This window comes from Phaenicophaeus curvirostris, chromosome 13, assembly GCF_032191515.1.
Source record: "Phaenicophaeus curvirostris isolate KB17595 chromosome 13, BPBGC_Pcur_1.0, whole genome shotgun sequence".
Taxonomy (NCBI): Eukaryota; Metazoa; Chordata; class Aves; order Cuculiformes; family Cuculidae; genus Phaenicophaeus; species Phaenicophaeus curvirostris.
In genome coordinates this window covers 5,902,213-5,925,017 of record NC_091404.1, presented here as the reverse complement: position 1 = coordinate 5,925,017, position 22,805 = coordinate 5,902,213, and positions in this window count along the sequence as shown.

Genomic DNA, 22,805 nt, shown 5'->3' with positions numbered 1-22,805 from the left:
TTTTATTCTAATCATACTGCTCCTATTGCATTTGCTGTTTTCCAGACAGGCAATTTCTAGAGGACACATGCATGGAAGCAGCACATACCCAAAAAGTACTGCTACTTCCTTTAACACAGTATTTGGCACGGTCTCATGAAAGTGTTGATCTCAGAGATTATTGTTTTGAATCTCCTTAGTTTACATAAACTCATTGACTTCGAAGTTGTGTACGAGAATATGTAAATGGCAGGTGACAGCCTGTACGTTGTTAGGATTTTTTTGGAAATCCATTAAGAAATCCATTTAATACATCGAGAATTCCACTCTCCCCTTTGATCACATTTTTCATTTTACTGTTGTAGTCTAACCTTTTTCTTAACTGATTCCTTGTTTTTTATTCTCCTGAGCAAAGTACATTTATTTCAATCTTGGATCCTAAGCACTTTAGATAACAATATCTACAATATTCTCTAAAATATCGGTAACCTGCTCCAGCAGATTTTATTCTGTTTCTTCAGGTAGTACATGACAGTTTCATTTTCTATTGAAGCAACATAAGATACTTAGGACAGATACCAAGGTTAAATCTGAAGGTGTGGTAGGTGTATTGTTCCTGAGCACCCGGTACCATGTAAATACTGGAGGAATATTGCAAAGAAAGTCCTCTATTTAGATGCAGATCAGACACAGAGTAAATCCCCAGCAGTCATTTAGCTACTAGGGATAAGCTGTTATTAAATTTGCTTAAATATTTTGACAACAAAAGAAAGTTTGTCAAAAGAGTTAAACGTTTCATATCAATGTTTGCAAAATGAAACTTTATGGCACTTGTTGTAGAATTAAAGGGAGAAAATAAGAAAAGGGCTACATCACATAAAAAACCCAGAAAACAGGAATATTCTTATTTTTTGGCCAGCTGCAATTCTGAACAAGAGGAGGAGAGGCAAATATGCAGGAAGGAAGCAAGAAAAGGTATTACTTCTGCCTTCCTGTTATTGAGAACCTCTCATCCAAGAATATTAAAATATTTTTAGAAGAATAGTACCTTTCTCATAGTGCCCTGAAAAGCAGCTTTAAAGCTGCAAAAGATCTAACATGCAAAAGATCTAACATGCAAACTAGACCTGGTCAAAACCTAGAATTTCAATTGCCCTGAAACTGTGACACTGTAGAATTTGATTAGTTCATATTCAAGACAAATTGGCCTTATTCTTCTTAGAAGGAACATTTAATAGAAATTCTCCTGCTCCAGAAAAAAACACTATGTTTCCAAATTTCCTTCTGATATGAAAGGTTGCTGGCTGATATTTGTATTGTTCTGTCAGTCTCACAGTTCCTACAAACTATTTTTCCTGCATACTGGACACAGAAATATGAAGACAGTCCTAGCTTTTTCAGTTGAGTTGTTCTGGCTTTCAGATACTCAGTTTTTAGAAGTTATGAAACAATCTTGACTCTAGGACAACTCAGGGCTTCTAGATTTTCCTGCAATGTGCTCGTTTTGAAAAGCAAACCTTTGCAGTCATTGAACCATGAAATACCAGCCTTCTACAGCACACAATCCAAGGAGTTTGCAGCACACTGTAGACAGCCAGATATCTCTTTTGACTTCTGCTCAGTGTTTTACTTCTGATTCATCCTACCTGTGCCCCATGGGTTCCTATCCTCCTCACCCCTGCCCAAAGAAGCCTTTCTTCCTTCAAATACCCTGCTAAAACATAACCTCAGTAGCAGTGCACTGTCTGGAGATCCTAATCAAAATTTTAAAAAATAATTTGCACAACCATTGAATTTTATATTTGCAAAATGCTATGAAAGGATCATGTTCCCAGAAAGAAAAGTCAGTAAGGTGTCATGCAAATTAGCATAACTAGCCTACTGTATACAGTCCCCCAAAGAATTAGTCATACAGAACTCCAATGAGAGAGAATAGAGAGTTTCTCCTGACTTGCCCAAGTCTATTCAAGTGTGCTTGTCTAATGAATAATGGCACTTGGGACATCCAAATATGAACAGCAAATCAGAAATTCACCCTTCTGGTTTTGGTTTCAAAACTCAGCGTGTAGAGCAGCTTAACTCCCAAAGGGGAAAGCTCTGTCCTTGTAAGATTTTTCAATGTTCTTGACACAAGTTGATTGATGAACTGTTTGCATCTCACTCTCAAAATCAATGGTACAAGACAGAAGAGCCATATTCTAATGTTTCACATGCACCAGTTCTCAAATTATTGAGGAGCTGCAGTTTGACCCTTTCACTTTCAGTATCTGACTGGTGGCCATTTTACAAAATTATGTGCCCATTTTCCTGGTTGGAAAGATCACTAACCCATAAGAAATAGTTTTCAAATGAGGAGCTACTGAATGCACAGATCAGCATCCTCACCACATTCACAAAATGTTTTATCCAGAGAGGTTTTCAAGTTCTCTTCTATTTAGTCTTTTTTTTTTATTATTGAAGTCTTTAAATATATATAGAAAAAAAAACAACCAAACAAAAAAAAAACAACTAAAGGGGTCCTATTTTACATGATAGGAGATAAGATGTGGTAGAACCTAGTCACTTTCAGTCACAACTGGAATATCACACATTGCCGGTTTAATTGTGTTCATTACTCAGAAACAATTTTACTGGCAAAAACTTCTGGAGAATCTCCTACACTCATTTCTCTGCATTGTAACACACAAGTGTATAAACTGCTATGGGCATTTTAGCTACATTTTTATAGACCTGGAATTTCCAGTGAAACTGCACAAAGCTTAGTTACAAATAAGCATTTTTACCAATGATATGCAAACCAGTAGTGCCTTCTTGCCTCCACTAACCGGGGCTCTTCTTAGAGAATGGCTCTACAAGGTTCATTGACTGCCCAAAAGGAAGTTACAAATCTGTGTGCTGCATGTGGGAGCAAAACCACAAAGCTCACTCCTGTGCCCGGGGAAGTTTTATGGCATATTTCCTATTGAATTCAGTGACATTACATTGGACACACAATAACAGCAACATTGTCCATGTTCCAAAAAGCCTTTTCAAATGAATATGGCATCACAAATTTTGTCGACTCAAAGAAGAGACTCTGTTCTCATCCAAAGCCTTTAGGAGTCAAGGGCCCCTTAAAAAAGCAATGAAAGTACACAGGCTGGAGCGAGCAGAGGTAGAAGCACTGAGAAAACCGGTCTGAGACGTATTTTTATTTCAAAGTTTTCATGTCATCAGAAGCTAAGAAGTAACATGAAAATTGGTAATTCTGGGAGAAATATAGTCTTCAGATTCCTATCAAATTGAATACAGAAGTACACTTCTACCTTTGAACTAATAAATTAATCAATCATCTAATAACACAATACTGTTTGTATAATTTCTGCCAAGCATAATTAACATCAAATAGGGATGATCCAGTAAAATGGCTTAAAAAATAAGACACATTCCCTTTAACAGGATTTCCCACACCACACTCATACACATATACAAACAGCAGATTAAAAAGCCCAAATAGTAGTCCTTCTATTGGCTTTTGCACATTATCATTACTCATTGATTACCATCATGCATGTTTAATTATGAGGACAATGATCTGACCAAAGCATGTTAGCATCTATAATTGTACAGGCTTTTAACAATGCACTCTCACAGTCCTTGTCATCTGGTCTGAAAAATTATCAAATAACTAAGATCTAACTTTAGAAAACAATATCATTCCTATTGACAGAAACACTCAGTCCCTGTTGAAGCTCTTTCACAAAGAGTCTTTCCAGCTTAGTTACACACTTCTCCAAAATATCTGCTTGCTATAACAGTGTGGAACATAGCTTTCATTCCCACTACTTCTTTCTGCTTGTCATTTTCATTGGTTGAAATTCAGATTAATATAGCTAATACTGGACTCTAGCCATAAAGACTTCTTTGGTTGATTTGTTTAAAAAGACTTTTAATTGGTTCAGTCAGTTATGTATTACAAGGTCAACACAACCCCCCTTGAATTTAAGTGGAGAGATTTTCCTTGTCTTACACAGATTAAGTTTCCTTCTAGAATGAAACCAAGTCTTTTCTCATCAACTTAAATTTAAATGTCTACCCAGGAGCGTATCACAGTAACCTTACCTAGAAACTCACTGAGTCTTTGCTAAGGAAAAAAGAAACTAGCTTCACTTTGATTTTATCCTTTTTTCCTTCATATATTTCAGGAGAGATCTGGAAGTGATAACAATCACATAAATGGGATCCATTGCAAAACTTGTGAGGTTTCATGCTCAGTTCTGCTGCTTTTCTCTGCTTATATAAAGTTTCTCTGTAGAAACTTAATAGCTGGCACCTGATGAAAACCCATACTTCTGGGAGTGCTGTAAGCATGGCAGAGAGGAATCAATTTGATTTAACAGGAAAACAAACAAAAAAACCAGAAAACCCCAAGGTCTCTGTGTGTCTACAAACACCTTTGCATGTGCAGTCATGACTACAAGGAAGTTAGTAATACCCCACACATGCAAGGAGTGCTTGGTACATCCAACATGACAATGGTCCTATCTCATCTTTGCCTGTTTTCCTTGTAAAACTTCAGCTGTGGATGCTCCAAAGGTTTATCTCCAAAAAAAGAAAGAATCAAAGAGAAAAGAAAAGGGACATCCTTGGTCTGGGCTTGTACGGAGTGGAAGAAGCAATGAAATGCTGAAGTCCAGGAATCAGAGAGCTGTGGTATGGAAATTGGGGAAGAGGAGTAAAAAGAGGCTGTGCTCTGCCATTCCTATGCCAGAGGAAATGATGGGAAATTTCAAAAAGTCCCCAGAATAAGAAGGGAGGATCAGGCTGAATGGCCCATGTGAGATGCTAGCAGCCAGTTCAGCAACAGAGTTAAAAGGGAAGTGATCTTAGTTTCTTTTTTTTTTTTAGACTTCAGTACTTCAGCACAAGGATTCTTCTTTCTTCTTTATACTTTGCTCAGCACAATGAAGACAAACGCCTTTGTGCCCCTACGTGATGCAAAGAAAAGGAACAGTGCCTACAGAACAGTACCTACGGCAAACAATGTGGCTGAATACATTAGAAAAAAAGAATCCTATTGTCAATATTTTTTTTACCTTCTCAGTCTGTAATGTTTACTGTCCAGGGTATTTAAGGCTGGAGTTTTGCATTGACTTCTTTAGGACTGATGACAAGCTTGAAGCTAAACACACGTTTAGATGCTTTGGCACAGCAGAGACAATAAACCCAGCACAGCCACGGATTAAATCTCAACTACAGTCACTGTTACAATATCGAACTACAGCCTTTGGATTGCTTTATTGCTGTTTTAGCACATATGTCTGTGATCAGTTACAGGGCTCTGACATATGGTGAGTTCACCTGCAAAGTTAGCCAGGGCTATTGCCACAAACAACAACGGACGCTTGCAGCATGATCTGCCAAGTTATAAATAAGGGATTATAATGTCCCTCATGCTGTAGTGCTTTGCATTCCCCAAACAAACACAGCACTGTGGCACCAAATTTATTATTAATTATCCAAGATTTAAATTGATAAAATACGTTATTAGGTTTTTGATTTTGATGTTCATGATCTGGGGTAGAATACTAACACACCACTATCCACCCACACTCACATTTTTGTCTATTAATCTATATATATTGCACAAGAAACTGGCAGCCACATTTGCAAAAGGGAACCATAAAGTTCAACCAGTCTTTATTACAGAGCAGGGCAGCTGCATTCACACTGTTCCTTTAGCAACAAAATCCCTAACCTGTACTCTCTGCATTTCCCAGCAAATGTCACCCACTATCCAATTAATGTCCAGTTAAGCTGCTCACCTGCAGAGCCTTTTCTTCCCAGGACTCTGCATCTGTAGCTTTAATCCTTCTGCTACACCACCTTATTGCAGGACTCACAGTGTTGCAGTTCTTGATGCTTTTTCAAGTCCCAACAGATTGTCTCTGCAGCGTGTTTTCCAGCATCTTTAAAGAAGCTATTCGTTATCAGATCCTTTGGGGCCTACCAGTGCATTCTCTAGATCAAAACTGCAGTCAGGCTTTTAAAATAACTCTATATATGTCAGACAGAGCTATTCACCATGTTTATTCTTCTGTATTTCAACAGACTTATTTTGGCATCGGCCTCTTCTGCCAAATTGGAAATGGTGTGACAGCAGCACTGCAACTGCCCGTACAGTGACTTTCTCTGTAACAGAGCTTTTAAGGACAAAGATTCTCAAGCTCAAATCTCAGAGGCTTCATGGAATTTAAAATCTCAGCTCCAAATCTGCTCACCAAAAGTGGGTTCTGGATTGTATCAGCAACTACAAAATGGAGACTTTTTGTAGGAATTCAAGGTCTTTTATTTGTTTTCCAATTTGCAGAAAAATCACAAATAACCTATTTCAGTCATAGATATAAAGAAGACAGCGTCTGAGATTTGAATGCAATTAAATCCACACCTCAAAATCTTCTCTTCAGTTTGGATTTGAATCTCATTTTTTTTGTGCGTTCTTGGTCTCCATAACATTTTCTATTGTCACATGGAGTACCATACCCTCAGTCAAAAGACAAAAAAAATCTGAAAATTTTCATTTTATCCAGTTCTGATTATTTTTGTAAGTGTACTGAATGTGTGGCTAACACCACTCAAGTAATTAGTACAGTATAGTTTTTTCTTTAGAGTTATTTCCATAACCCTCTGTACACTCTGGGGGTCTTTTTACAGGATTTTTTTTCACTCCTCAATTAAATTGCTCCCTGTGTTTACACCCGAGTACACAGAATATAAAATTCTAGTGACATATTTCAAACTCAGGCTTTTGAAGCTCCCCTGTCCTAGTGCTGCTAGCAATTTTTGACTATGGAAGATCAGAAGACTCTCCAGAGCATATCATCGTCAACACCTGCCAGAGACACTGTGCAATATTAGTCAAGGTATCTTTAATAATGCAAGAAAGGTCAGCAGCCCACAGAATATCGAGTTAAATATCGAAGAATTATGAATCTTTTTCTCTCTACAGATTTCATAGCTTTTCTTTGGAGTTTTTTTGTGATTCATTTTATACCAACAATAAGGATTTTTACTTTCAGGGTATGCCAGAGAGAAAGAAAAGAGAGGAAAAAAAAATCTTTCTCATCAAATAAGAGTAATCATGTGTATATATACATTAGTACTTATGTGTTATCGCATACGAAATAGTGTAGGGGTCAGGTATGTAACACATTCTTTCACATTCTGTAGGTGGTTCCAAATAATTCAATTAGAAATTGCTTCGTAACTCCAGGTGGGAAAGGTAGAAGCCAAGGCCAACAGCCACATGAGCCGCCCCCTCTCCACCCCGTTGAACACAAGGAGCTAAGTTCTATATTTTGTTCTTTTCCTGCCACCAGAGTTAATGTTGCTTTACAACTAACAGGTTTTTCCTGGAACAACTCAGGATGTGATCACATAACAGGGCTTTGACCTTTTGGCTGCATAATGCTTTTGTGATCAATAACACAGAAATTAATGTGTTTATCATACCAGCGCATTTTTAAAATTTCATACATACAGTCACTAATTACCTCAAATGCCCATGACGCTGCATTTCAAAGTGCTGGTCCAGTGCTTTCAAAATTCTGCACAGGAATAAGTTGAGTTAGGCAGTCTGGAAAATCAAACCCAGCTAATTTCTTCTGCTCTCCTCAGGTCATTAATCTTCATGGGACAAATTACCACTGGCAGCTCAGTAGTGTGGCACTGATGGACTGTGGAGACAACAAAGCGACTCTGCCATAACCTGGAGAGTATTTGTAAACTCTACACCTTCTTCCCTGAAATTTCTCCTCATTTCCCTTGGCTTTTTGGTGTAAATTAATAGAATTTATATTTTTATATTGTTCTTCTCTTAGAATTACACATTCAAGCTCACATTCAACCATCCTCTGCTGACAGCTATACAGCAATTTTGATTGCAATTTGACAGAGCAATTGTGCGAGTTTGAAGCTGCATTTATTTGCATTCTTCTATTCTACCTCATTCCATTCTATATTAGAGTAGTAGAACTATTTCAATAAGGGTTACAACCTTAGAAATTACATAGGATTCTGATATGGTGCTAGAGGTGAACTATTAGTATTAAGCTAAAAGGCTATTAGCTGAATTCGAAGGGGCTGTCACAATAAACATGTGAGCTCCTCATCACAAATGTAACAAAGATGCAGAAGGATGATCCTCAACTTGATAAAAATAAAAATTAAAAACCTAATTAGGACCACAGCACTAAAAGGTCCTCTTAATTTTCTCAGACAAAAAGTATGCTTTTTTCAGTGTGGTATGCTGTACATGCAAATTAACTTCAAGTCACATTTGCTTTTGTCTGAAAGCTTAAGGGGAAAAATACACAAGCTTTTTCTTTAACCTATAGTAGTACAGCCAAAGGCACTGATGAGGTCACAACAGTACATAATAAACGATCAGTAAAGAAAATGGTGCCATATGTTGCTTTTCCCCTGCTGTACTTAGTTCTCTGAAAAACTATCAACAATAGTTGCAGATAAATCGCATCGTATTTTTCTCTTATCAAACGGGGTTAAAAAGTCATGTAAATAAATATACATGAACTAAACAGAAACAGCTGGAAAGTTCCAAGAAGGGACCTCTAACAACCTCCGAGTTGGATGGACTATGGTAGATCAAGGGATCATTATTAAGACTAAAGGCTTACACCAAACCTGCTGTGAAATTCGATCCGCTGAATTTTAAATGTTGATGGCACAAAATAGAAAATACTAAGTGATGGTATTTATTAATTCTTAACAAGAAAGGTGACAAGAAAGAGGCTATATTTTCTGCATTCCCAGTATGCACGGTGCTATTTGCTGAGAAGAAGAAATCTGTAGGTACCTCCTATGAAAACCAAACATTTCAAGCAAACTCTTGCTTGTATTGATTTTCTGGAGAAAAAGAAATAGATTATCAGCATCGTTAATGCTTTTGATTTTTTTTTAAAGGCTTTAAACCAACTTTAATTCAGAAAAAAACACACTATAGCAGTGACTGGAGCTGAATCTAAACTCCTAAAAGCAGGTTCTTTTTTACCTTGGTAGTTTGACCCATGCTATTCCAATTGCATTTGATGGGATTATGCTGCTATGCCTAACAAATAGCTAAGATGACAGCTATCTGAGCTTGCAAGCCTTACTCAGTGTGTTGCCATCCTCATGGGATATCTGCTTCCTGAACTGTTTTCCTAAACTAAGTTAGAGAAATGTTCTACAAGTCTCCTGCAAAAGAGAGGCTCCACATCCCTCCCACAGGGATATGTTAACAATGTGTTTACATTACAGCTGATTTCCCCACACAGATTGCCACCCTCTAACTCGCTCAGCAAATCTAAGATCTGCTACCAGCTGAAAAGCCCAAACATATAAAATGTAAAAATTCTCTTTTGAATGTTCTGCAGTTCCCTTCTTTTGAAAGTCAATCTCTTATCCCCAAAGATGACAGCGTGACAGTAATTAGTTACACTTGTTGAGAGATTTACACGGGAAGAGTCCCCTCCACAGACAGGCAGTGTGGAATTTATGTATACTTGGAAAAATATTTAGACTTCTGTCATGGTTTTGCCATCTGTATTCATTGGCAATCACAATCCTCACGCAAAGACCTATGCTGACAATGAAAATTAGCTCACAGTGACATTGGTCTTCTAGGAATACCAGAAAACCTCAAAAGCGTTGAAGAATAAGTGCATCCTGTAACCCTGTAACTTGAGCCAGCACAGGACAACATTGCACTTGAGTTATCTTAACCACGATTTTGTCCACTGGAACACTGAAGTGCTTGGCTTTAAGCATTAAAAAATGTTTTGCACGGCAAAACTCAGCTGTTGAAACACTACGAACAATTTTGTCTCCAAGAAGTTGACTAGAGACTGTGACAAAACCTCTTCTGTCATGAGACACTTGCTTTGTGCTTCAATCAGTTCCCATGCTGGGGCCCATTGACAATATTTTGGAAACCAATCAAAACAGACATGTCAGATTAAACGCTTTAGCCAAAGAGTTTACATCCTCATCTGGCATATGGAATCATATTTCAATTGGCTTTAAAGCTGCCATATCAACAAGCCCCTCTGAATGAACTGTGTTCCAAAAAGCTGGGAGCTTTAAGTCTGTCATGGGTCTCAAAGAGTTACAGCTGAGGGAGGGATGTATTTGTAAATAATATCATGGGGGTTCAAGTTTTTAGCAAAGTCAGAAGTTTAGTAAAAGACTGTTTGGGGAAAGTAGAACATCAGCCAGCTACGAAAAACAAGATTTTCTTTAGTTGTGTGAATTCTAAACTACATCCATTTGTGCTCTTGTGTTGTGCAAACTCCAGAGTTTTTCTATCCTACTTTAATCTCACAACATTTATAAGCATAGCACATGTTTAGGAAACTTGGAAGAAGTCTATTCATCAGGTGAGTTCCCCACAGGGTCCCTCAGTTCTACCTGTCTCTGATAGGTAGTGGAAGCTAAGCCATTATAAAGGGGCAGGAAAGCACCTCTGTGAGTTGATTTGCGAGAATTGTTTCAGTGAGGAAACAAATGTATTTCTTCATTCTTTATAGACAGCCTCATAAAATTTTCATAAAAGAGCTGAATTATTAAAATCCCTGAGGACTCTCTCCTTAGGAATGGAGGTATGGGCATCTCAGCGATGCTGTGGTGCCCATTCAATGAAACTTGCAATACAGCTGCTATATTTAAAAGGAACACCTAGTAAAGGAGTAGGTGACCTGTTTTTTGTAGGATGAAGACCTCTCTTACCAACAGGAGAGATAAAACCACCCATTTACCTATGGGTAGAAAGGAGCCTTAGTTACGTTAGGAGTACATGCTGACTTTTTGGCAAGCCTTGCTTACAAAGATATTTTCAGAAAACAAGAATAAAATACCGTAAAGGGTGCTTCAATGAGCTTCATAGGGTTGGCAACTTCCTTTATAATCAAAGGGTAGCATGTGGAAATAAAAAGATAAACCAAATGTACAAAATATTCATTAGCAGTTGTTTGGACTGTGCCCTTCACCCTAACTCCTTCCTCTAAAACATCAATTTGCTATTATCCTTCTGCCACATAAATAAGCAAGGTAGTTAAAAGTGACCTGCCAAGGAATCTTTTAACTCCGGAGCACATCATCACAGCAGATACAAGATTTTCCCTGATGAGTGCAAATTACCCTAGGACTGCTGGGCCTCTGTGGCACACAAAGAGCAATACACTCTACTCTGCATACAAGAGTGGTTTTCACTTTGCATGATAACGAGCATTTTGTAGTTTGAAAGCACCTAACAAAGTAGCTCTGTAGGAAGCCTACTGTGTTAGTCTTCATTAAAGGAGCCAGATCTATAGATTAAGTCAAAGAAAATGGTAGTATTTCTGCCTTAGCCTGAAGTCTCTCTTTGCACTCTTGAGCTTTATGGGTAGCACTGGAATTAAAAGAAAAGGAATGAGATTTAGGAGAAAAAAAAGGAACATAGTTTTAAAAGTAAGTGCACTGGTGAAAATAACGTGGAGGGTCCAGAAATGGGTTTGCTGTTAAGCAACATAGAATGCAATTTGGAAACTTCTGGAAGCCATTTAAGAGATGTGACACTGCAAGTGATACTGAGCTGGAAGTCATCACAGAGGTGCAATGGTATCAGGTATCTGGGTGCACCTCTCCCTGCCAGTTTCTGCTGCCTTTGTAGCTCCCCTGAGTCTTAAGCAGAAGATGGCTGGTGGGTTCCTCACTCATCTGCAGGCAAATGTCCCATTTTATACAACCAGCAACAACAGACACAAGCTTATCATGCTTATGGCTTGCCTCTTAGCTGAAAAGCACTCCCTGTTGAAACTCAGAACAGGGTGTATCTCACCAGTCCTACACTAATGAAAATTAGTTGATGTGGATAGGAGAATATTCAAAATACTGAGGAAACATTGGGGATCCTGATTCATATAAGCAGGATTTTGTTAATCTTCCTCTTTTGGAAGCAGCTTTATTGACTTTTTATAGCAATTTGATTAAACTTCAATTCTGTTTAAGGTTGTGAGGAAGATCCCCACAACAAGAGAGTCCTCTTGCAGAGTGCAGGAAAAGGAGGAGGCTTGAGGAAAAAGGAAAATACTTCTATAAGTGAAGATTTGGGACTGTCTGTTAAGAACTGTAAAGTGTAGAAGGTTGGCACAGTAAAATCAGAGAATTTCTTCTTTCAAAATGTGAAGCTATTACAGTCTGCAATTAGAAAGAAGATGAAAGCTGCACCAATGAAGTGCCAAACTCAGACTTGAGAAACTGTAGAACTAAGTGCCTATTAAAAAGCCAGAAATCAGACAGAGAAACATGGAAGGGACAAGGTTAAGTATCATCAAAGAGAAGGATTGAAAGAAGGTCAATAACTGCTCGGACAGGAAAGGAAGATGAATAGAAAATTGTTCTGGACCACCTCAAACCCCTGCTTGGCAGAAAGATATTGATGGGATTTGAAGTGACCAAGAAAAATGCGAGAGATGTGTCCTCCTTTCTCTCACAAAGTGAACAAAAAAGGGGAAAAAAAAAAAAGATACAGAAAAGAAACAAAAAACCAAAGTCAGGGAAACCTCCTTGCAAGTTCCTGGGATTTGCTTAGGACAAAGGATAGACTTTATTTTGGACATTGTAAAACTGAGCCTTTTTAAATTACCATTTCAGAAAAGCGCTCTATATATTTACATAATACATGTCATTGTATAATGACTCAATAAGGAACAGACCCTTCTTTCTATTTTAACCATAAAGAATCAGGTTTTACTTTTTACTGAGACATAACTCATTCGAAACCCTTTAAAAAAAAAAACAACAGTAATTTATCCTTCTTGCCCAGACAAGATAGAGAACAGCAGGTATCTTGAACACTGCAATAATCTCATCAAGAAAACCAAAGGAAAGACTGCATTTTAAAAACAGCTCATGAAAAGTAAGAGGAAGAAAACTACCTTAGTAAGGTAGGAAATAAATCCACAGGATCTCAAGGAAGCCTTGCTTCTTGCACAGGCTACTCATGGAAACTTTGGTAAGTCCTTTTATCCTCTCGTGCTTCAAGTCTCTTACCCATATTACAGATATTATAAGGTCATTGAGGCTTTGGGTTTTTTGCTTAGCTGCAAACAATGTGGAACTGTGATTATCTGGTAACATAGGTGAGCATGGCGTTTACTGCAATGAGTCTCTGATACAGCTTCTCAGCATCGCTGTAATACAAACACAGTTTAATCCTTTGCAGTTTCAGCTCATTCTTCCAATGGGAGCAAATGCCTTTCCAACAAGTCATGGTAACTTGTTGGTCCAGAAGGAGAGGTTGTCCACAATTACTTTATGGTCTTTCCAGACATAGGAAATAGATGAGAAGATATATTTGGGATTGAAAGTAAAACTGCTTCCCGCCTTCAGGGGCCTGAGTAGGATTGGTGGCGTGGGCCTAGGATGCAGAGACATCCATGCAGAAGCCAAGATCAGAGCCACCAGCCAGACATGGGAGACAGGGGAAGAGCATCCCCAGGCCAGGGAGGAATGGGCTGACCACACTGAGTTCACTAGGTCCTTCAGGTCTGCCAGGAGGTGACAGATGGAGGGGACAGATCTACAAACCCTTTCCTATCCATTTTTCAGATCTCATCACTTTTTGCTTCTACAACTCAACACAGATTTGCTCAGTGACAAATGTCTTCAGCAAACACAGGCAGTGACTAGTGCAGAGATGTCCAAACTATAACCACTATCATAAAGGCTCGGCCCTGCTCTGCCTCCCTTTGGGAGAGCCGCATGACTCATGAAGTGTAAAAAAACAAAACCCAGATACATTTCTTGAATATTGATGTGCCAAACCAGCTGGTGGGCAAAGATGGGCTGGTGAAAGAGGCAAATCACTCAGATCCTGTCCCATCTATTATCTGAAGACAACAGGGAGTTAAGTCCTGTAATTTTTACATATAATGTCTCAAACTATATATATTGAAAGAGCATTGGACAAGGTCACAGACAGCGGTATTCAGCTGTCATGGTGATAACAGAAAGGTTGGCTAGATGAGTATCTGATTCATGCAAGCATGAGTAAAGCAGGAGCCAGCATGGCCCCAACTGAGTAAACCAGGCTCCTTCCAGGGAACAAGTATGATACAGGGTTTAGACAAAGTTTTAGGGAGGAACTTAAGTGAAGGACCTGTGACAAAGTCCCACTTTCTCTGTGTTTCCTTTCCTTTCCAACAGTGATGATAGCTTTCTTATAAGCCACAGCACACGAAAGAGGTTTATTTTTTTTAAACTTGTTCTCCATTGCAAGAGTAATTGTGATGAATTCTCAATCAAGATAAATACAACCCTTGTGATGAATTTAAGGAGGTGAAATTAGAGGCTGGTAGGAAGACAGCAGCAATTGGAAAGCACCATGAGCAAATGATGGATGAGACCAAGGAAACAAATGGATAGATTGTCAAACATACAAACCGACAGCACAACGGGAAATTGATGGCAGCTGTTAGACAGAGCTTGGACCATGTTGCCTTAAAGCATCATTAATTTTAGTATAAAAGCTATGTGCTACAGAGACTTTATTATTTAAACAGGTGTTTAAAAACTTGATGAAGCATTTCTTGACACAAGTGTTCTTGTTGCACACACAGGTGCTGTGAGGGCCTCACACGTGCACCACAGTGACCCAACGCATTTGACACTCTGAAAGCATCTGGGGAACTTTGGGAAACGACGTGCCTGGCCAAAAATGAAAACTGTGTCTAGTCAGACAAAAATAAAGTCCATTTACACAGGTGAAAAGGCCAGTGAAATGCCCATATCAGAAACAGTGCCTTCTAGAAGGTGTAGGTGTTGTGCCTTCGGGAAGGGAGGCAGGAGAAGTGTTATTGTGGTTCGTGCTTATAGCTAACATCAGAACTGGTGATCCAGACAGTTTGCCGATGACATTTCTATCACCCTTAATCCTCCCTGGCCATACCTGATGGGCCTTAGCCTGCAGCACAAGGCATCCAGTGTGCAGGTATGAAACACGGTGCCATAGGGTTTTACACTCAGGTCGCAATGGTGTATACGCACACCGACATACAAGTTGGCAGAAAGGCTACTTCATTACACATTTAGAAATTCTTCCCTTATCATTCATTGAACTTGAGTTTAATTAAAAATAAACAGACAGATGATTAATCCAGAGAAAACAAAAACAAGCTCAGTCGGTGAAGAAGACAAAACTTTCCACAGCGAAGATGTGAGCTGCACAGCAAAGCTTAAGAAGAAATGGAGTCCTGCTTATTTTGTCAGTAATTTCTTTGGCTATTTTTGATAATATCCTAGAAGCTTTTAAAGGACATTCAACAAAAAGGTCACTTGCAAGTGTTTGCAAAGATTAGGGGAGATCAGGATGCGTTTACTGTGCTCTATCTGCCACATGCTCAATTCACTGTCATGGAGGAAGAAAACAGCAGAATTAATCCTCACAGAGGAAATTAGGATGATATTGTGCTGGGTCACGTTCTGGATTATAAGATTTGCACCAGTCAATCCTGAGTTATTGCTCTGCAAATATTCAACAACATAATTTGATAGATATTCTGAAAAGAAATTACAGTAGGAAATAACTTTCCTCGTGTTTCAGAATAAGCATTCCATAAAAAAACAAGGGGTATTTAGCTTAACACCGGCAAGTGCCCATACCTTTATTACTGCAGACTCTATTTCAAAGCTGTCTCCACAATTCTGTTGCTATTAACCCTCCTAAAATGCACTTTTTTTCCTTTTTTGGCAGAGTTAGCATTAATTATTCTAGTCAGGAGGACACCCAGGTTTGCTTAGATAGAGAACTTCTCACTGACCCACCTGTATCTTCAAGGTGAATCAAGATGTGGATTAAGATGCCTAAAAATAGAAAAAACTTTTCCTCAGATGCTCTCCCCTAGCCCCCGTTTTATCTCAAGGAGTAGTAAGTCTCCGTCAGGTGTTTTATTGCAACTTTCACACTGAAATATGTGTTTTTTTCCTTAACTACTTCGCACAAATTCTTGAGAGAACAAATATGTAAGTTACATAGCTGTAAGAGTTCTACAGATCAAACAGAATATTGAACAACACAGAGATTAAAGATAGAATTTGACTTTCTGCTTTCAAGGTGACCTCAGAACCTAATACAGGGCTTTCTAAGTCACCCAGACAGGTAAGGGCATCTGCACTCAGGAACATAACCCCGTAGCACATTTTCAACTTCCCCCACATAGCTCTTAAAAGGGATACTTCGGTAAGGTCTACAGAAAAGAAGCATTTCCAAAAGCATCTGTCTGGAATGTGGGAAACAGTGAAATCCTCTGAGTCCCGTTACCATGTCAGATACTGGAGATTAATGAACACCCTATCTCTCCTCTGGCAGAAGTGTAGGGAGCCTGGCGTACTTGATGGGATGCTTCAAACTGAAAGACAGACATTAAGCTCATGGGAATCACTCATGTGTGAAAGGCGTGCGCTGGAGCAGGGAGATGGTCTTCTGTTTCTGGAAAGAAACCAGAACATATCCCTCTTGTGTAACTTTTTCACATTCTTTTTAGTCTCCTCCTTCCTATTGTGTAATTCAGCCCTTTGTGGCATATCAGAATTACAGTCAGTAACATTTTGTCATGTCCCAAAGGTCCAGGATACTCAACAACCAGATCATGCTGGGAGGAAGGGAGACCCACAGAGCCTGGGAAAGGCTGAGAAGAACTAAAAGTATCAGGGCCAACCGTAACACTTCTCACCCTGACTGTTTTGAAATGCTCAGACATATTTAGTTAATAAGTAAAAATGACTTAATAAACTGCTTTGCTTATGATCCATGTGAGATGGATCCTCAAGCGACATGGAATCATGCAAGACCATTTGGCCTCTTACAAACAAAAAGAGCAAGCAAACAAAGGCAAGGCAAACAAAATCCTCCCAAGCTGACACAGCCCAGGTGCACCACCCACAGTCTGTAAACCACCCAAGGCTGGAGGCAAGAAATAATGTGAAGAAATAAATGCTCCAATCTCTAAATATTTCTAACAGTCCCTCACAAAACAGCAAGCAGAGGCTGCCAGGGGTGTAAGAACTAAAGGGTTTGTTTTCTATAGGTAGGCACCTCTGGTTTATTTTAAGGGGCTCACCATTTTCTGTAGAAAATACTACCTGTCTCTATAAACATTCTCTCTCCTTTTTCAAAAAAGTTCAATAGACAACATAGTGTTGCAGGAGCTCCCAAACAATTTGTAGCAAATAATGAGTAACTATAACTTTAAGAGCAGGGAAAAAGAAGTGCATTTCTTAAGGATTTCCCTGAAAAACAGTGATGAAAAAACATGAAATGAAACATCAAAAAAATAGCTTAAGGAGCGGTTATCCCAAGTAAGGTTTGTGACTTTTGCAAAGCCAGTGCCTTTATCACATCCAACTTAGGTCTCTCTTCAAAAACAATGTTATACTACCAATTTAGCTAGAAATGAGATCTCATTGTGCAAGGCACTGTGCAAACATAAGAGAAAAATGGCATTTGCCCCAGGGAGGTTAGGCTGTATTTAGAGAAGACAGATGGCTCAAAGGCAGACGATGGCTCATGGAACAGCTATGCAGCTCAGAAGTCAAACCTCTCAAATATTTGCCTGGTGACCAGTGCTTCAGATTTCATCGCTATCTTGTCCTGCCTTCAAAGTGGCATGCAAATACCTGTAGGACTTCACTGGGATATATTTCCCCTTGCATAAATCTACAGAAATTCGTTCAGTCTGAAAGTTCTTCTAATTCAACAAAACAGTCCTGCCCTAAGTAAACACACAAAATGTATGCCTATTTGAATTCTTTTAAACAGGTGAAAACAACACCAAACTCAAGCAAAAAGTCCAGACAAAACACATCGTACTTTGGAATTCTTGAATTAGTTAACTCATTTAAGTCTATATATTCCTATAGTAAAAAGCAATACTTATGTTTATGGTGCAGACTGCAAACTCCTCACTTTCCAAGACACTCGCAAAACAAATCCAATTGCTTTTGATTGGATTGTTTGCATCAGTAGGATCTCCATGGCATAAGTAGTTTCACTCTTCCCTTTCAGTAGGGCTTCGTTCTGTCACCCATGTTTCTCTTGGGCTTTTGGACAATAAAATTGCATGTAGCATGTCTAGACACAAGGTTATCACTTCCAATGCAACTGATTCACTGCAGAAACACGGCCAGTTCAGTTCATAGCTCCAACCCAGCAGAACACACATGCACTCGTTTCAGCAAGGTTCTGTGTTTAAGTGACTAGCTTTGATTTTTGTCAGTTTGTGAAAGAGTTAAATGTTGATTCTAGAATCTTAGTGTCCTTCCCACCCGAGAATTATATTTCAGCATACCATTATGGCAAATTTTACTAATGCTTGCCTATAGGGATATCTGGGTAATGGCACCATCTGACTCTTATCATAATTTGATTCAAACTCATATTGCTTTTGCATTTTATTTCTCTTTGCCATTCTGGCTTGTAACAACCAACAGCAGGCTGAAATTTTACCTAAATGAGAGTATTTTTGCTCAGTGAAAGAACATTACTCTGTGCCATTTGCTTAATAGTTCACATTACTGTGTAGGGAGAGTTGCATCCTTAGGCCAAGTTCCTGGCACCCTGTTTGTTAAAAGTTTCAAGGGCAACATAACAGCAGCTTCTACATGGTAAAAACCTTATTGTATGGGCAAAATTACAGTTTCTCGGCTCGATTAGAAGTCAAAAATCTCAGCAGTATTTATGGACGGGCAGGGTATATGAATAAAAGCAAGTTATGCTGTTGCCATGAAGTAACAATGTTTCCTAATGAAAACAGCCTGTATCCATACTGTATTTGTACTGCTAGGATTACAGAAATTTTGGAGATGGATTTTGCCATCCTTGTGTTGCTTTCCTTTGTGTTTGCCAACCTTTGCTTTTTCTGCAAAGGCTTTCTATTGTATTGTTGCCCGAGATTAAAAAACAAAAATTTAGAAATGTGTTGAATTGTAAGGAACAGAAGAAAACTACTGAACAGCAGAGGCGAATCTAACATGGATCAATACAGCGGTGGTGAAAAGTGAGACAAACTATCAGCTTCTTGGAATGTGATCCAAACTGAAGGGGAGCTGACTGCTGCTGGTGGGTCTGATCCTCTGTGCTTCCTAGCTGGAAAGAGAGCGGCAGAGAGAAGGGAGGCTGCACCGAGGGTCAAGATAGGACAGGACAGCCCTGAGTATCTTTGCTATGACAGGAGGAAGGGCGAGGAAAGCCTCGGTAACAGGCAGCTGCTTGTGCTTCCTCTGTATCAGAGTATGTATTTAAGCACAACACGCTGAAACACTGCAGAATTTCCCATGCTACCAGGACTCCACCGCAGTCGACAGAACCACCACTAATGTCAACAGCTGAGCTGTGGTCAGTGAATTTATGCTTCCTTGGTACTTGCCATATTTGGAGATGGCTTAGATTGCTTAAATCGCATTGAAGCTGCTAGCACATAATCTACAAAAATAAGCCAATTTGCCACGTCCATACAATGTGGTGGGACAACAGAAAACACTTCACGTAGTATAAAAGGTATTATGACATAGTACAAATCATTACAGTGTGATTTTAACTTGGAGGGAAAGGAGCACCCCACCTACCTTCCCTCAAGCTCCTAACTACTTCCCACAGCCCAGGAGTCACACGGAACTGTGCCAAAAGCAAAGATTGGGTGCATTGTGAAGGTAGAGATAGTGGCTTTGATCAGAACAGAAAAAAGTTTAGATTCAGATGAAAAGACACAATATAAAAAGAAGCAAACATAAAACCGAATATGAGCTCCACTACTGAGAACAGAAAGGCATTTCAGATAGATCAGATGTTATGTCCCACGTTCCACGTCCTACATCTCTTTCCAGAAGAAAAAGAGACAATAAATCTGCAATAAGTATGGAACCATTTGCCCCAGTCCATAGTCGTTGGAAAGCTCAAAACAGTTGCTAACAGGTACAGTACTGATCATTATAGATGTTAACACTAGTTATTTACTTCTAGATATAACTATTGTTCATGCAAAATGTCCAGGTCCTTTTCATACTTGCTAAAAGGCAGTCAAGTGCCCAAGGAAACTGTAACTAACAGAACATATCTTAAGTATGTATCCCACAAGTAGATTTCAAACCTACTTATTTATGGCCAAACCTGTATACATCAAATTTCGTTTTCTCTTCCATTGGTACACAATTTCTAGTAATCTGCCATTATTCCATTATTGTTTCTTGTTAATTTTGTCAGTGAATTTTTGTCAACTGGCAAACCTGTTGTTTGTTACTTCACATTTAGAAATACTGCAATTCATATTTCAGATCCCTAGAATAGAGTGTCAAGTGCAAGCGTACACCCTTATCAACGCAGAACTCAACTCATGAAAATGTTATCCACCAATAAGTTTATATTTGCCATCTTGAAATCAGACTTTGCTCCTAAGTTGTTCCACTCACTTGTGTGAATTAGGGCACGTTCCACAAAGCACTTCATGCACCATGGAAAGCATCACCAATCCGTGCCCAGGAACCAAGAGCATTGCAAGCAACAGCTGGAAGTACCTGCACTGTGCTGGGCTCGAGTGCCTGCAAGGGGACATGTGACAGGAATGTCTCTATATTCAGACTGCCATAATTACAGGATTAGTGGTTGTAGACCACCTTTTCATCCAGAAGAGCATTCCTCATTTAACCAGTGAAACAGGCTGTCCAGAAGCTGCATGTGGTAATACTGCAAAGCATTTTAGCAAAAAACTCCAAACTGGAGTCTGAATTTCAAAGCGGAAAAAAAGACTAGCTTGAAAAAGTACTGAAAACAAACTGGAGTTTAAAATGACTCAATCAGATGCATAAAAAAGTGGAAAATTTTATTTTTTCTGAAGTTCCAGCTTCCTTTCTCTCAATAGTTGTTCATATTTTTCTCCCAAAAAGGCTCAAAGGACATATTTAACAGAGTTTGATATATGTCTTGAATAACACAAGAAATATGTTATTGCCAGCCTGTGATTAAGGTTAATATTGATCTCAAAAGCTAGATATTATTATTTTTAGACTATTATAAAGTGCTTCAGTGCCTTACATTGAAATTATTTCAGAAATTGTTTTTATTAATATACATCTGTCTGTAGGCAGGTGATGGAAGTTTGATCTTCAGCTTTAAAATCCTGAGACATTTACTTGCTAGGAAAACAAATCTAATTCCTATGTCTCTTATAACACAAAATATAATTATGTACTGATTTTCTCAGAGAAACGCATGCTGTGTATTTTTCAACTTCCCTTTTTGTCAGTTATTTGAAGCTTTCTTTTGATAGATGTAAGCTAAAGAAAAGGCACATCAGTTATAAAGATGTTGGTAAATATGCTAACAGAAAAATAGATGGAACATTCTTTTATCAGAATTTTTCATTTATGTTGTTGCTGGAATAAGAAATGACTGAGCAGCAAGTTATAAGGTCCTGGAATTTACTTCTAATTTGGATTCACAAATTTATCTTGAATATTTCATTACCATGATTGTTGATCATTTCTGGTTCAGAAGATGTCTTTGTAGACAATTAATCTACTGTCTTTATGAGAAATATTATTCATAAACATATGTAAAAGGTCTGTGCTTTCATTACAGCATAACCAGTTAACCATCTATCTATGTATGCCCATCTGACCTTGCAGTTACGGGCTTATCTATATGATGCATTGCAACAGAGTTATTAATTTTACTTCCTTATACTTTTATTCTTTGGCATGTCAGGTCTAGCAGGAAGAATAACACATATTCCATTAATAGCAATTATCAGTGACACGATAAGAGCTTGAATAACATATTATTCAAAAAGTGGTATTTTGTCTGTGGACATAAGCAAATATAAATACCATTAGTTCTGGGAAAATCATTTCTCAATTCTATCAAACGTTGCTAGATGAAAGAAGCAGTGGTAGTGTATGCATTTATCAGAGAAATAAAAATATCAACAATATATAAAATCAATATCCTCTCCACAAATTTTCTCATATTTGCACAATATATGTCAGATACAGATACAGTGGTGAGAAAGAAGTTAGGGCTGTCAGGTTTTTCCCCTTCTTCTAGATTACTCAAAACTCCAAAAGTCACTATTTTCTGTTTGCTTTTCTTGGGACAGCACAGCCCACATGCCAGCAGGTGCCAGCTGAACATACTACCCAGCAAGCCTAGGCAATAGCAGCCAAGCCAAGCACAAACACCCACCTGCACTACACGCCCTCACTGCTTCTTCCCTTGTCTCCAGCAGCACCCCAGAGGGAGGAAATGTTCCGTCTCACAAAAAAATGAGAAGCCTCAGCTTGCAGAGCCTACTTTTCTTCCCTGTTTTCAGAGCCTGGTAGCAGCCAGCCATGCGAATGCTGCCAGCTGCTGCCCCAAGGGACGTGGCAGAGCTGAAGGGAAGGCTCTCGGACCTTGCTGATGTGCCATGGAACAGCTTCAGCAATTACTTGCAACAAAACTGTTTTTCTCTTTGTCTTTACCAAAATAAATAGGAAATTATATACAATAAATGGCATTAAAATGCTTAGATTGCAAATCACACAATTGAGCTTAGGAAATGGCAGACTTTTATGCTGCCGCGCAGTCTTTATTGTGCCCTTTTAGGATTATGATGTTTTCCAAATTCCATGACCTGAACTGTTTTTCCAAATGCTGGCCTTTGAGCAAGATAAGAGCTCAGTGTTAGAACGTAAATGTTGTAAGATATCCAGCATGCATAGAATTAAGATTGCACCAAGAACTAGAAATTTAGATTTATCCAGTTGTCCAATACTTGACC